The sequence below is a fragment of the Rhincodon typus genome, chromosome 30 (assembly GCF_021869965.1).
Source record: "Rhincodon typus isolate 14 chromosome 30, sRhiTyp1.1, whole genome shotgun sequence".
Taxonomy (NCBI): domain Eukaryota; kingdom Metazoa; phylum Chordata; class Chondrichthyes; order Orectolobiformes; family Rhincodontidae; genus Rhincodon; species Rhincodon typus.
In genome coordinates, this window is record NC_063361.1 from 14,679,717 (window position 1) to 14,696,923 (window position 17,207).

Sequence of the window (17,207 nt, forward strand, 5' to 3'; positions counted from 1 at the left end):
GACAGTGAACGAAGGGCTTGGTACATAAAGTGCTTTAAAAAGTTAATCCTTATACAAATATTTCTGCAAAAGGCTTTTCTAAAGAGGCATGTTATAGAACTGTTGCTTGAAAAACTTTTGTACCTGAAGAAACAGCTCAATTTTTACTCTGGTTGCCCCTGTAGTCAATCACAACACAAGTATTTGCACAAAATTTCAACTTTAAAAATCACTGCGTAAACAAGTTCCTAAAGGCTGTATCTTGCTCAGCCACTGCAGAATTTCCAAGCAGATTCTCAACAAACAGCTATACAGATCTTTTCAGGACATTGCCAAGTACTTTAATTATTTCAAGTCAGCAAATTTGACTTTTCTCTGCAGGGTAATGCAATGCATGCTGAAGTAAGGATGGAAACTAGCTAGAAAAGGTATGACATTCATGGACAAATTTGAAGCTGGTGCCAATAAATATGCAATGAAGGCACCTAGTACTGCAGGCAACATCTTGAGACTTGTGCCTAAATTTCTACCTTAATTCAAAGGAGTATTCCACTATTTTTAATTGGGAAATTAGGTTAAGGGGTGAGTTACCAGAAATGTAGTAGCAAACATTTAAGGAGATTCTTTAGAAAAACACAACAGATACATTCTAATGAGAAAGAGAAATTCCAAGGGAAGGACCTTTCATCCATGGTTAACCAACAATTTAAAGATTCAGCTTACAAAAGAGTTTGCACTAAGTTCAGTTTTGTGTCAGGAATCTGCAATATTTTCTCCAAAAACTGACTGAACATTTAATGAGGAAGGAAAAGTTTGAGTCAAGAGAAAGCTCAAATTATTAAAAAAAAAGTAAGTTTCCAAAGATATTTGAAAAGGGGAAAAAAGGTTAAAGTGAAATTCGGTCCTGTAGAAAGCAAATCTGGGAAATTAATGATGGCAAACAGGAAAGAGAAAAATTAGAGATATTCTGCAATCTTCACTGTGGAGGATACTAGGAACATCTCAAAAACAGACATCAGAAAATGGAAGGGAGGAAAATCAGAAGTGGTGTGGGCAAATTGTTAGAGCTGGAGTCTAACAAGTCGCTAAATCTCGATGGACTTCATCCTAGCTTCTTAAAAGAAGCTAGCGAGCTGGTTGATTGATATTGGTTTTAATTTGCCACAAATCCTCTAGATTCAGAAAAGGTTCTATTATGTAAAATAGTGAATTAACTACTTTATTGAAAAAAAGGATGGGGTGTGGGTAAATGAAAGGAGGAAACTACAGGCCAGTTAGTTCAATGTTTTAATATTCATGGAATGTGGGCATCACTAGCTGGGCCAACATTTATTTGCTCATCCCTGATTGCCCTTGAGTTGGTGGCAAATAGGGTTCTTAAACCGCTGCAGTTCACTTTCTGTGGGTAGATCCACAAGGCTGTCACAGAGGGAGTTCCAGAATATTGACCAGGACACTGAAAGAATGGCAATATATAGTCACGATGGTGAGGAATTTGGAGGGGAACTTGCAAGTGGTAGTGTTACCACGTACCTGTTGCTTTTGTCCTTCTAGACTGTAGCAGTTTTGGGTGTGGTAGGTGCTGTTTAAGGTGCCTTGGTAAATTTCTGCAGTGCACCATGTAGTTGGTAAACACTGCTGCCAATGAGTGATGGTGGGGGAGGGACTGGATGATTACGAATGCGTTGCCAATCAAGCAAGCTGCTATGTCCTGGATGGTGTCAAGCTTCATGAGTGTTGTTGGAGCTGCAGTCATCCCACCAAGTGAGGAGTAGACCATTACACTCCTGACTTAGGATTTGTAGATGGTGGACAGGGTTTTAGAGAATCAAAGATTAGATACTCACTGCAGGATTTCTGGCTCCATTCCTCTTTAGTCAAAGTATGTAAAAGTCTAGTCCTGTTCACTATCTGACCAATGGGCGTTGACTAGAATGTTGATTTTTCTTAGCAAAGTTGTTACAGCAGGCCACCTTGAAAAATTCAAGTTAATGAAGCAGGATCAGGCTTTATGAAAGGAAAGTGTTCATTAAATGTATTTATTAGAGTTCTTGAGGAAATAGTAAGCTATGGATATTGGGGATCCAAATGGATGTATTGTACTTGGATTTCTCAAAGGCATATGACAAAGTGCCACATCAAAAGTAACTGTGGAAAATTGCAAAAGATGTTACAAGTGACTTGTCACAAGAATTAGTGTTGGGGGCCTTAATTTTCTTTACAATTTACATAAAGTGGCTCGGCTAAAGGGACAAAAAAAATAGGTTGATGACACCAAGACAAGCAAGTTATGAACAGGACTTAAGGAAGCAAAGGGATATAGGTTACGAGTGGACAAAGATCTGGCAAATAGATTATAATGTGGGAAAATATGAAACACTTCATTTTGAAAGAATAAAAATACATATTATCCAAATTGTGAGAGATACAGAGGTCGAAGATGCAAGGAGATCAGTGTATCCGGGTGCATGAACCATAAAACGTTAATGTGAGGTTTAACAAGTAATTGGTAAAGCTAGTAGAATGTTAACATTTATTGCAAGGGGAACTGAATACAAAAATAGGGAGATCATGCTTTAGATACAGGTTATTGGTGAGACCACATCTGGACTGCTGTCTTCAGTCTTGGTTTCCTCTTTAATATGTAAATAAGTGCATTGGAAGTCAGTCAGAGACCCTTTATCAGGCTAACACCTGCAGTGGGTCGGATATCTCATGAAGATATGTTTGTATTCATTGCAGTTTAGAAAGGCAAAGGGCAGGCTGAACAGCTTACTCCCGCTCCTAATTTCTAAGTTCATATTTACTTCACTGGGCACTGACAAAAATACCACAATGTCCCTGTGCCCATACCTGCAGAACTAAGCTTACAGTGGGAAACAAACATGAAAATGATCATTTTGAACATCACAGGATGTGGTGATGCTAATTCATAAGGAAAATGCTTAAAATGATGGCAGCCAACATTCCCCAAGTGGCCACTACTGAAGCAAGAGGTTAAATTACAAATTTGATAAATATAGGATTGCAGAAATGTCTTGAAATCACAAGTGCAAAAAAGGAAAAGAATATGTTGCTAATGCAAGAGTGAGCAAACTAAAATTCCAAATAAGAGTACTGGTCAGTATCAGATCGTGTCAGATCTAACATTCCTTTGGGATATAATTTGCATTCATTTGTATCATCCCTTCTGCATCCGGACCATAATTTCAGTCAAGTTCTAAAGCGTATGATGCTATTGCTGGTAAATTGCCCAGATTGGTGCAACAACTTGTTCACAGTATCCACTTCATAAAACTTTCCAACAATATGCTAATAAAATTGGGATTTCTGCATTACCAGTTTGAGAGATTAAATGTCAATTGCCTTTAATTAAATCATTAAAGTGACTAACACCCTTTGACCTTTCTCACCCAAATTACACTGAAAAGCTTCTTAAAATAGACTGCATCATAGAAAAACCACAATTTAAGGGTATCATGGCTCCAAGAAAACTGAATGCACAGATTCAATCCTGACATTGATTCAGTTGGCACTTGTGGTTTAGAATGTCAATTGAACCTCTCAGTTAGATTACAGAAAATAAAAAGCAATGTTACGTCCCTATATGCCACAGCATAAAACAATGTCCTGAATTTAATCTACCAGTATTTGTAATCAAGGAACTATGTTAGTCATTTAAACCCTGAATAAATTTATGCCCCTCCTCCAATCTTGCATGTGACAATCTTCTCTCAGAATCCCACTACCAAGCAGCAGAGTACAAGTACAGATTACTGCAGTACTTGCTACAGACCAGTACAATTCCAGTCATCAGAGGAAAACGCATGCAATGCAGTGGGAATTCTTTTGATGGGGTGAAAATTCTGAAAAATTGGCAACAGCAAACTCCTAATACCTTAAAAATACTTCATTACCATGTCCAGGAAATTAATTAAGCTTGCATTTGATTTTACTTTCTTCTTTTAAAAGCAAAACAGTACTTTCAATTCAGAGCTTTCAAAGCTTTTCAATTATTTGGCTCATTTTCCAACACTACTCAATGCTCTGCCTGCTCAACTTCAAAAGCTTTCAGAGTAAATGTGCATTTCAAGCGTACAACATAACCCGTACACACCAGAATACATTTCCCATTTATGTTAAAAAGGTGTTTATCAGTACATAGAAAATAGCTGTCACACTGATGTGCTAAAAAGATGGCTAAGATAAGGCAACAAGAAGATTTATGACAGCAGGTATACGAAGTCGTATTGGAGCCATGGAGGGCTTCCATCTATCATAACCAAATGGCCAAGAACTTGAACCCAACAATGACAACAAGCTTGCACATTAAGGTTAACAGGGTACAAATATATGCACATTAACCAGCCAGATGAATGTTGTATGTTCTCTTCAAATATTTAACTGTTTTACAATTTTATGTACGCATTTGCCAAATCAACATGTTTTCAGAATAAATATCGATATAATCAAAATTTGTACTCTGGTCTATAGTTGTAAAACAATGATTACAGATAATCATGGGTTTAGAAGCTAATTTAAGGTAAATACCAAGAGTATTTATTAAAATGATAAAGACATATCAGTACTCAACGTTGAAGAACTATTTCTACCACTAAATTGAGCCTCTCAATGCCAAGTCTGGTCATTATACAAAAGATTTGCCATCAGTGCATAGTCAAATAAAATATAAGTCCTTATGGTTTTGAATGTGGTACGTATCATGGTTACTATGTCATCATTATGTTTCTAATGACGTTCTCCTTGGAAGGAAGCCCTCATTTTCCATAAATTTGTTTCAGATAGTGATTTAATGTCTCCTTTAAACTGGTGGCTAACTTAAAAATAGCCATTGCTAGCAAAAGGTTATTGAAGCACTGCTGAAGTTTGCGTTACAGTTAAATGATGGGGTTGCAATGTCATCAAAAAGCAGTTTATTCATCAGACATTGCATTTCATGCTTTGGAATTTGGCATGTAATATTGAATTATCTGACATCACAAGGAATAATCCACCTTTAATATGAGACAAGAAAGCACAATGAAGCACAGAAGAATATACCAAGGGGTAGTGGTGCCAAAACATCGCTCTTCAATACCTTAAGAAGTTTAAATTATATCAATTGTTGTTGTACTGGATTGCAGCCTATTTCACTACAGATCAAACTGGCACACCACACCAAAAAAAAGGTTGCTTAAAGTTACACATGGGTTTTGTTACCTAGAATCAATGCTTTAGATAAATTATCCTTTGATGATCAGTTAAACAACCACATTCAGCTCAATGACTAACAAGACATAGGATATTAGAAAACAAATATTAAACACAAAGATTCAGGTCACTCAAATCAATTCAAATCTCACTTGTATAACAGCAAGAGCTGCACTGTCTGTAACTAACATGACTAGACTCTACATAACTATCTGCCACAACTAGGAAGATGAAAGTACTCTCACCCTGATAGAAGCTTGATCACCACGGTCAAATAACATTACTGAAATACAGAAACCTCCAGTTGCTTTGTCACTTGAAGATGTTTCAAGACCATTAGTTTATAAATCCATCTTGCTTAAAATCAAACATCAATATCCCCAGCTGAAAAAAATGTGACTCAGAGGAGACATTATATGAGAGGCATGCTATATTGGGAAGTCAAAGGGCACTGACAAAAAGGAAAAATAAAGCAAAACAAAATGCAATAATCTGCAGTCTTCTTCATCAGGCGACTTCCACCACATTTGTCAAGTACTAGATTCAGACACTCCCAATGCTACAGCACAGCAACATTCCTGAACTAGTTTGGAATTTAAACCATCATTAATCATGACAGATGGCTGCTACATCCGTAACAGGCTGACTCATACTCTGATAATTCCATTGGACATTCCAAAATCTCGTTGTGACCCCAACAGAGGTTGCAATTGACAGGTTGTTCTCCTACTGCAAGCACCATATCCAGTCCAGTCCAATTTTTGATCATCAGTCAGAGAGACTTTGCAGCAAGACATCAGTCAGGAACAGAAACCTCAGGGACCAGTTAGCTTAGTACAAACTAAGAACTAAATCTCGAATTCTCTTTTAAAAGGAAGGTCATACTGGGCAATGCATTTATCACTGAATCGCATGACTAACGATTCTCCCATTTTAAGCAACAGCTGAAGTGGACTTTAATCATGAATCAATTGTTTTATAGTCAATGCTTCAATGTTTGTTTTTGAGGAAACCAATTTCAAGTCAAGGCTCTTGAAAAATAAAAGTAGTTCTGTTTTCCTACCATTGTTTCCAAACATCATTGAGTGCTTGGCAGTAACAGTGCTCGTAATTCTGCATAAAATCTAACATTTTAAATTAGCACAGAATCAAGGATATTAAAACATTCAAAATGCAGTTGGATACTAGCAAATGTTAATGTAAGAGAGGAATGAAAATGCAAATCTAACACCTAACAAGTGGACATGCTGTATATTTTGACAACTGAGAAATTGCAAAGTCAACTGTGTGAAAACATGTACTTATAAATTTTTAAAAACTGGTCCATCTCCTTCAATGGCACGTGCTAGGCAGACATTGGGCTGTATTCACTCCCTTACCTCTTGACATTTTCACAGCTTGTCACCAGGTCAACCCTCATTCCAAACATTTTGCCTTCCCCTCCTCAATGGTAACATTGAGAGAAATGAAATTTTATGGAACAAAATGACCTTTTCTCAATCACTGTTCTTAAATTTATACCTTTAAAAGAAAAGCACTCTCAGGCAGGATGATGGAGGAAATAGATATCCCATCTTTTGCTCAATCCAATATTTGGCAAAATTAGAGTGGGGATGAAAGGGGTCTGTTTCAGAATGGCAGCCAATGATTAGCGGAGTTCTGCAGAGGTCAGTGTTGGGATCATAACTATACACATTTTATATTAACAAACTGGACAAAGGAATGACGGCATTGTTGCTAAATTTTGCAGAACTCACAAAGCTAAACAGAGGGACAGGTAGTGTTGAGGAAGCAGGGAAGTGGAGAACAATGTGGACAAGCTGGGAGAGTGGGCAATGAAATGGTAGATGGAATACAATGTGGGAAAGTGAGAGTTTATGCACTTTGGTAGGAAGAATTTTATTTCTTTTCTAAACTGGGAAGACTTCATAAATCTGAAACAGCAAGGGACTTGAGAGTCCTAGTTCAAGATTCACTTAAGGTTACCATGCAGGGTCAGTTGGCAATTAGGAAAGCAAATGTAATGTCAGCATTAATTTTGAGAGGGCTACAATACAACTGCAGGATAGACAAACAGGAGGCTGAAACAACACAGCTAGCCAGGCACCATCTGGAGGAAAGGAGCAGACAATGTTTCAGGTATAACTCTTCTTCAGGACTGGATGTGGGGGTAGGGGGAGCTGCAGATAAAGGGGGGGGGAGGGGCTGTAGCAGAATGCTGGTGCTAAGTGGACACTGATAGAAGGTACGAGCTGGTTGGTCAATGGAAGGGATGAATCCGGTTGGTGGCTGGAAGGGAGAGTCAGAAGGTGGGAAGGTTATTTGAAATTGGTGAACTCAGCGTCAAGTCCTCCAGGCTGTAGCGTGCCCAAGCGGATGCTGCAAGGTTCATGGGTGGGAGGGGTGTGGGAAGGAAATGAGGGTGAGAGGGTAGTGGACTGGGGAACAGGGTGGAGGAAGGAGGTAGAAAAGAGGAAGGAGAGGTAGAGGGGTACAATGTATTGTGGGGTTGGACAGATGAGGAGGAAGAGGAGAATTGTTTCTGGAGGCATTGAAGGTAGGTTCAAATACCTACTATCAGTGTCCACCTATCACCAGCATTCTGCTACCACCTCTCCCCCCATATCCAGTCATGAAGTAGTATAATACCCAAAACGTCAACTGCTCCTTCCCTCCAGATGCTGTCTGGCTTGTGTTCTTCCAGCCTCCTGTTTGTCTATCTTGGATTCCAGCATCTGCAGATTTTTGTCTCTAATACAACAGCAGGAACTGTTGTGACTGTATAAGGGTCTGATCAAATGGCACTTGGAATATTGTAAGCAGCTTTGACCCCTTAGCAAAGGAATGTTCTCACTGGAGGAAATCCAGAGGCTTATAAGAATGATTCTGGGGATGCTGGACTTGTAATATGAAGAGTGATTGAGGACTCTGGATCAGTATTTGATGGGGGGTCTTATTGAAACTTAAAATACTGATGGGCCTGGATAGTGTGGACGCAGAGAATACGTTTCCACGAGTAGAATTGACTCTGTCCTGAGGGCACAGCTTCAAGAATGAGAAAGACTCTTCAGAACTGAGATGAGGAGGAATTTCTTCAACGAAAAGATGTTAAATCTGTGGAACTCAATGGCACAGAAGGCTGTGGAGGCCAAATCATGGAGTTTATTTAAGACGAGATAGAAAGATTCCTGATTAGTAAGGGAATCAAAGATTATGGGGAGAATGCAGGAGAACGGGGTTGAGAAACATACCAGCCATGATCAAAAGGCAGAACAGATCTAATGAAATGAATGGCTTAATTCTGTTCCTATATCTATGGTCTGATGTCTTCTAATAGTTTTCAATTCTCATATTTACAGTTGATATTCAACACAAATATCAAGATAAAGCTGCTTATACTCACCTAGTTTAATAGGTCTGATTTTTAGGAACAGTGGATATTATGTTCCATTCCCAAAAATGGCTGGCCAGGACTCAGAGTTTGAGCAGAACCAGCATTCGTCAAAGCACTCAGCTTAGAATCTCAAAAGCTTCAAGCACTGCAGAAGCAGTCGATGAAATCATTTCAACTTACATAACATATCCAGCGTTACAATTGTTCCAGTTCAGTATAAGAGTATGAAAAATATAGCATGAAGACAGCAACCGAACAAAGTGGGATTTTATTTTTACAACTGTATTAGAGTGAAACTTAAAAAGTGAACTTTTGGGTCAGGGACAGAAGTTTAAGATATAACGAGTAAGATGAGGAGTCGGGAAAGAGGAAAAAATAAATGTATAAGGATTTTAAAAATTGAATTACCTTTTAACAAATATTTCTCAATGAAATATTGCAATATATTTATTAACAGTAGAGGAAAGATGGTTTAGCTCAAATTACTGCTTCAATCCTTTACTGCAATAAAGATGCTTGCAAATCTGACACTTAACAAGTGGTCATGCCATATTTTTGACAACTGAGAAGTTCCAAAGTCAATTGACAAAGTTAGGAGTCTCTGCTGTGTGAAAACATGTATTTATAAGTTTTCAAAAAACTGGTCCAACTCTCTCTATGTTGCTTGCTAGGCAGAAGTTGGGCTGTATTCACACACTTACCTCCTGACATTTTCCACAGCTTGCCACTAGGTCAACCCTCACTCAAGTATGGTGCCCTCCCCTCCTCAACAAAACAAATCTTATAAATCTTTAACAATCATGAAAATGCCCTAACAACACCTTTTCACAACGGACTTTGTAATATTACACTGAATAATGGCACAGCAGCAATCATTTCCCTAACAGCGACAAATATTACATCAACACTACTGCATAAGTCAAGACCTGCCAAATCCTCAGTCCATCCATCCTTACCATTGGCCCAGAATCTAGTAAATTGAAGAGAGATCGTTATGTGACTGCAACTGAGCAGCGAGACTGCAATTAGAAAGTGGCACCTTTAACAGTGGCCACAAACTCAGAAGACTGATAAACTAACTGCTAATGGGTAGGCTCAAAGTGAAACTCACCACGATTTTTTGGTATTTAGAAGGCAAAGAGACACCCCTGCATTCCAACAGTTAAAACCACTTGGAATTGTGATGCTTTGATGGCAGTTACAGTATCTTTGCCTGATCTAAGGGGAGCTGCTGTGACATCACAGGACTGAGTGACCTCAGGAGTCACAGGATTGATTCACCATCCCCAATTCGAGTAAAAAAAACTGCGTCAATGCACTTCAAATAACAATGGCGAGGAGAGCAGGGCAACTTACTATCGCCACATAAAACTTTGCACCATTACTTCAATTCAGCAGCAGCAGCCCCTTACTCACCCCAAACCTCAGGCATTTAAACCGACCCGACAGACTCTGAAACGCTGCCATTCATTTATTTCCTTTTTCTAATTAAAAAGGACAGGTAAATAAACCTACTTTTTAAAATAAAAAAACTCTGCATTTGCAGCAAAGGCTTTCCGACACAATAAGTCAGGCCAACGGACTGCACGGGCTCAGATCCGGTCACTGCCCAGTCCCCAGGAGGGCTGGGTTTGGGTCGGATCAGCGGTGAGCGGAAAGTTTATGAGGGATGAAGGTTGGTGGCGCGGCCTGCGGGACTGCAGCAGCCTGCGGAGGGAGGGAGGGGAAGGTGAGATCCCACCCCCTTCACTGCCGCTGTCACTTCACCCGCTTGTTTATGTTATTTTTAAAGACAAACAATTACCCGTTTTCGTTCAGCGTTCCTCTCGCCCGCAGTCTCCAGCGATTTTGCTGCGCTCTCCGCCACTGCCACCATCCCCCTTTCCCTCTTCCTCTCACCGCAACCGGGACTCGACGAGTTAAACCAGCGGCTCAACTCCCATCCGGGACCCGCACTGCTCTCTCCACCCACTCCCACGCCGGAAATGACGCCGGACGCGCATGCACAGGCTCAAACAGCCGCTGGCCTTTCATCAGGCGCATGCGTGTTGTCTCCATTGTGCCCTTTTGAAACGAGGGGCTGCCATCATTGATACAGGCAGAAGGTAATGCTGCAACTGGTGACAAAGTTGCAAATTTGTGGAGAAGGGTCCACACCCGAAATGTCAGCTTTACTGCTCCTCTGATGCTGCGTGGCCTGCTGTGCTCATCCAGCTCTACACATTGTTATTGCAAATTTCATGGGCTGCCACATTATTGTGTGCAAATGTTTTTATGTGTTCATACAGAATAGCAACAGAAGTGATATGGGGTCACATACGGTATAAAAGAAGGCCATTCAGCCCGTCATGTCCAATTTCTCTAATATCTTCATAACTGAAGTTACTATTCCTAGAAACATTCTCATCCACCTTTTCTGCACTCTCTCCAAAACTATTCAATTCATCTTTCTTTGATATCTTATAAAAACAGAAAGTGCTGGAGAACTGCAGGTCTGGCAACATCTGTGAAGGGAAAAATGGAGTTAACATTTTGAGTCTAGTCACCCTTAGAGCTGAAAGCAGCTGGGAAATGGAGGTATTTATGCTGATGATAGGGGGAAGTTTCTGATGCACCAGTAAATAAGTAGAAAATGTAGAGACAGTGCCAAGAGAGGGAGGAAAAATGAATCATAGGAACAGGAGTACGTCATGTAGGCCCTCAGGTTGATTCATGGCTGATCTATGTCCTAACTCCAAATACTGCCTTGGATCCATAACCCTTAATACCCTTACTTAATAAAAAAATTGTCTATCTCAGACTTAATTTTAACAATTCAGTTATCATTGATCACCGGTTGAGGAACAGTGTTACAAACCTCCATTGCTCTTTGCATGTTAAAGTTTTTTCTAACATCTCTCCTGTATGGCCTGGACCTCATTCTTAAACTATACCCCCTGGTTCTAGAATCTTCAACTAGTCGAAATAGTTCATCTTTATCCACCCTGAATTTCCTGTTAATATCCTGAAGACCTCGATTAGATCACCCCCTAACTTTTGAAATTCTAGAGAATAAAGGCCTAATTTGTCTAATTTCTCCTCATAACTTGAATCCTAATGTCAAGGTATCATCCTTGTAAACCTTTGTCGAACTTCCTCCAGGTTTCAAAAACCATCCGTCCTAAGGTGTGGTGCCAGATCTGCTCATGTTACTCAAAGTTGGGTCTAAATAGGGTTTGGTTTAATTGCAGCATAATGTCTGCATCCCTGTACTCCAGCCTTTTAGATATGAATGCCAGCATTCCATTAGCCTTCATGACTATTTTCTGCACCTGTTTGTGGAGTTTTAAAGAATTATGCACATGAACCCCCAAATCTCATTGGAAGGTAAAAAAATACCATGATCTACCCTTTTTTTGGTCCATAGTGGTTAACTTCACGCTTGCTTATATTAAAATCCATCTGCCACAGCTTTGTCATTCACCTAATCTATCAATATCCAATATACTGTCATCAATGCTGCTCAATTTTGTGTTGTCAGCAAAGAATATTTGACTTTTTATGCCATTATCTGTGTTGCTAATGAATATTATGAATAATTGAGGTCCCAACACAGATCCCTGCAGGACACCAATTGAGTACTTCCTGTTATTCCAACTCCCTGTTTCCTGCCATTTAACCAATTTACTTTTCATATCAGTAATTTGCCCTCACTTTCATGGGTGTCCACCTTAGCTAACAGTCTCTTGTATGGGACTTTATCAATAGCTTCTGGTAGTCCACATAAATAACACCCATTAATTTACTCTGTTCACCACCTTTGTAACCTCTTCAAAATAATCTATGAGGTTTGTCAGGCATGATCTGCCATTCATGAATCTATGCTGACTCTCCATGGTTAACCGAAATATTTCAAGGTGATCAGTTTCCCCATCCTTGCTTAGAGACTCCAATAATTTCCCCACCACAAATGTTAGGCTGACTGGTCAGCAATTTTTTAGTTTCCCTCTGTCACCCTTATTAAGGAGTGGATTGATATTAACAAATTTCCAATCAAGAGGTAGAACTCTGGAATCCAGGAAGCTCTGAAAGATTATAGTTAGGGCATTTGCAATGTTCTCTCCGACCTCCTTTGAACACCCATGAATGGAAACCATTAGGTGCTGAGATTTGTCACTCTCCAATTCCATTAATTTCTCCATCATTGATGAGTTCCTTAAGCTAATTTTATTTAGACCGTATTCCAGATCCTGTGTTAATTTCTTTGGGCAATAGCTTGGCAAGCTATCCTCCTTTGTTGCTGCAAATGCTGAAGCAAACTAATCGTTCAGCATGTCTGCTATTTCTCCATGATCATTGACAATATCCCCACTCTCAGCTTTCAGTGGGCCAATAGTACGATTAACCACTGCTTTCGCTTTATATAATACTATAAAATTTCTTCTGATTGTCCTCTACATCCCTTGCAAGTTTCCTTTCACAATTCTTTTTACCCACTCTTCTAAGCCACAAACATTGCGTTCTATATGTATTGCTGATGATAAGCTAAGAGGGACATTAATGCAGAATGGATGCATACGAGAAGTGTGAATAGTTGAAAATAGGTTGGGTGTGCTGGGAACAACCCATACAGAACATGATCGCAGTGTGTCAGAATGACCATTTGAAGCAATCTGATGTGAAATGAGCTAACGGAGCAAGTTTTTGTGTTATTTTCCATTCAATGGAAAATTCAACATTTTTGGAGCCTTCAGGGTGCTGTTGTAAAGAATGTTCCCTTGGTCAGAAAATATCACTTGCAGTAGATGTTCTTTAAAATGCAACATTTAAGCGTACTTGTCTACTTTCAGAACATAATGGCAGAGAACAAAAAGGAGCAGACTTAAACTGGAAAATTCAGAAATTAAGTGTCCTTCACTCCCTTAGAGGAGGACATGTATACCATCCTTAATGTGATTTTCTGTGGTCTGGAGGAAGTATAATCAGAGGGTTTACCCAATCCTAATACTATTTTTGGGACACTGCACTTATTATGCTTTTGCTCCCACTTAAGTAAAACACAGGCACATAAACATTACACTGCATATTGTAATACAAGCTCCTTTTGAAATGTCTTTTGCAAATCAGCAAAGTAACAGATTTGAGGGCAGCTCTGTTGTGCTTCCAACTTAATGAAATCTGGACACCCAATTAAGCTCTTGCACATTTTGTGCTGAAGTAAATGAAACATGTGGAAAACTAGATCCATTTTTTGTGCATTGCATAAAAAGGACATGAATGCAAGGATGCAAATATACTGGTTTCTTACCCAGCTGCACCCACACACCCTCCCTCGTCCCACTACCCAGTGTAAGCATTTTCGTGACATGGAATGTATTACCAGGGAGAGTTCCTTTTTAACAGAGTTTGTCGATAATTATGTCAGAGAACATTTTATTCTTTTCTATCATTAGGCTATTACTTTAAGACTTGCATGGAAAAAAATACAGCACGTGATTTCCAAAATCCTTGTAAATATCTTTGAAGTCAACTGGAATTTATGCAGTTCAGCCCATGCCATTATTTATGATATAGCAGCAAATTCAAAATTGCACTATATTTGTTCAGTCATTTAACTTTGTTGAATAAGACTAGTACTTCCTTGTAAAATTGAATTTAGCAGAGCAAAAGAAATGATTTAGATGAAAAATAATCTTTTGTAAATTTGTAAAATATAGTATCATTTCAGAACTTAGACTTTAAAGTGTGGTCATTTAATTTCAGATCTGTGGAAGGTGACATCTTTAAAAAGAAGTTAGAAAATTATTTGAAACTATGATCTAAATACAAAATTTTCAAGAAAACAAAAAAGAACATTAAGTTTAGCAAGATACCTGTGGAGTTAATCTGTGAAGTGTTTATAATGTTGGATTTTATCACACAGAAAAGCAAATAATTAGAGCCCGCTAATAGTTTCAGAGGAATCAGGTTTCAGTTCAAGACACTTTCAGAAGGACAATTTGTTTATTTTATTGAAATCCCCAGACCATGAAAGTTTTTCCAGATTGTGAAAGTTGTCAGAACCGAGGGTTTGTCTCCTGGCTGTCATAACTAAAGAAAATTCCTCAAAGGACCTCCCAACTGGAAAGAAGCCTCTTGGCCATCAATGAGTCAGCTGAGTGGAAGATCTTTAAAAAATTGCTAGGAGCAATACTTCACTGGGATTGAGAGAGTGCAAAGGATGTTGTAAGTGTAATTAGTTTTACACTAGAGGCATGTGTCTGACCCAAAAACAAATTTGAATTCTTTTTCCCACTTCAGTCTAAAAAAAAATGTCAGGCCAAACTTTCCCTGGCATCTGACACATCTATATTTCTGAATAACATTGAAAAATTGTTGTTATTTTGCCTGTATTGATTTTAGCTTCCACTTTTATTTTTCTAAAGAACATTCATAATGTTCATGCAGTCTGAAAGTACCCTACTATTCTAGCGCGCACTAGCTCTCTAGCATTGCTTGTAATGTCAAATTAATGAATTATTGAGATCTAACCATATCGACTGTTGAGAATGTATTCCTATACCAGGATATCACAAACAAGAATTGTCAGAGTAAAAAGGCCCTTAATAATTCTGAATCAATTCTCAGAAAACAGATTTTGCTTGTTACATCTCACGCCCTTATAAATTTATTCATTAATGCATTGATTTTCTTTATCTCTCAAAACACTCAGCAAAGTGTGACAAGAACCTGAGTTTGCTTTGAATTTTTAAAACTTAGTTATTCATTTGATCAGAGTGAAAATGGACTATTGTTATTATTGTTTTATCAGTTGATTTTAATTACTGAGATTTCCGTGGTCCAAAGATGGTCTTAAAAAGGACAGAACCTAAAATAGCTGTGTTGATCACCAGACAAGTCCCGCCAATTCACGTCAAATATACAAAAGTAGCTTATATAGAATTAATATTTTTAATCAAGAGGCACTACAACTCAGTGAGGTGTCAAGCAATTTGCATCTCTTGTTTCATTTACACTTATATGATAGCTACACAGTGAAAAATGAAAGTTTACTCACCGAGCTGACTGGTTATCATACAGACGTTTCATCACCATGCTAGGTAACATCATCAGTGAGGCTTCCAATGAAGCGATGTTGTTCTACTCTGCTTGGAATTTATATGATCCGGTCCGTTAAGTTGGGTTGTATCATTTCTGGTTCTGTTCTACATGGGTTTGTATATGAAATCTGATTCCTCATGTTTGTTGATTGCAGGCCTCTAGGCCTCTAGGAATTCCCCTGCGTGTCTGTGGTTAGCTTGAGCTAGGATGGTCACGTTGTCCCAGTTAAATTGATGGCCTTAGCTTCATTGGGGGCCTCACTGATGATGTTACCTAGCATGGTGATGAAACGTCTGTACGATAACCAGCCAGCTTGGCGAGCAAGCCCACAACCCAAGCTACAAATCTTCGCAAGAACCTTAAATGAAAGTTTGCTTACAACTATTTAGTTTGAAATGAAGTAATGGTTCAAATACTAGAATCTACAAAGACTATACCGACAACAGCTTCTGTGGAAAGTGAGACAGAAAGCAACGTGGACTGATAACAGCCAGGGTACTGGAAGTTCTTTTCTCTGCCTGTCTCTCAGTCTAAAAGCTGGTGAAATGCAACGTGGAAAGATTGTCGTTCGCTGAGAAATCAAGATCTGCAAATTTCATCACTGCTGAAGAAATAGGACAAATAAATAAATGGTCAGACTCAGGTCTTTCCATCCTCACAACCCAGGGACTCTTAAGATCTGTTTCATTTGCCTTTATTTTGTTATCTCTACAGACACCCCTCTCCCCTTTCATTGACAACTTGTTATCTGTATTTATTTCTGATATTGCATTTTATTATTTCATAGAATCCCTACAGCAAGGAAACGGACTATTTGGCCTAACAAGTCCACACTGACTCTCCAAAGAGCATCCCATCCAGACTCACCCCCTGCATGTCCCATGGCTAAACTGCCTAACTTACACATCCTCAGACGCTACAGGCAATTTAGCATGACTAATCCATTTAACCTGCACATCTTTGGACTGTGGGAGGAAACCAGAACACCCGAAGGAAACCCAGACAGACACAGGGAGAATGTGCAAAGTCCACACAGATGGTCACCAGAAGGTGGAATCAAACCCAGGTCCCTGGTGCTGTGAGGCAGCAGTGCTAACCGCTGAGCCACCGTGCCACCCAGGGGATAAAAGGTAATAAAACACTTGCACACAATAAAACTTTAGAATTTGCTCTCCTTAATTTTTGATCTGGTTAACAAGTTCTAACTGAAGTGTGATAGCTAAAAAAAAGCAAAAAAACAAAAGAAATTTTGTCACTGAAAGAGATTGGGTTAAAAAAGAGGGAAGCTGTGATCCCTCCTGACCTGGAAGTGACAAAATGCTATTTAGAAAATATAATATTGCAATCAATTTCTTACAGGCTCCTTAGTCAAAAGGACTACTCTACATCCAACTTGTACATTTACAGAATGGTAACAACATAGAAGGGGCCATTCGACTCATCATGGGGCAAGTCAGCTAGTCCCACTCCCGAACCTTTCCCAGGGGCCGGGAAAGGTTCATCTAATTGTCCAATTCCCTTTTGAAAAATGTTTGATCAATTT

General features: G+C 39.1%; 1 long non-coding RNA gene across 1 annotated transcript in view; it reads right to left on the bottom strand.

Annotated features, from left to right (window-relative positions):
* Window positions 1-10,556, bottom strand: part of LOC125486576 — a 135,934-nt gene extending 125,378 nt beyond the window's left edge. Inside the window, exon 1 of the long non-coding RNA XR_007265219.1 lies at window positions 10,389-10,556. This is a non-coding gene — a long non-coding RNA (uncharacterized LOC125486576). The remainder of the gene's footprint in view (window positions 1-10,388) is intronic.
* Between the last annotated feature and the right edge of the window lie 6,651 nt (window positions 10,557-17,207).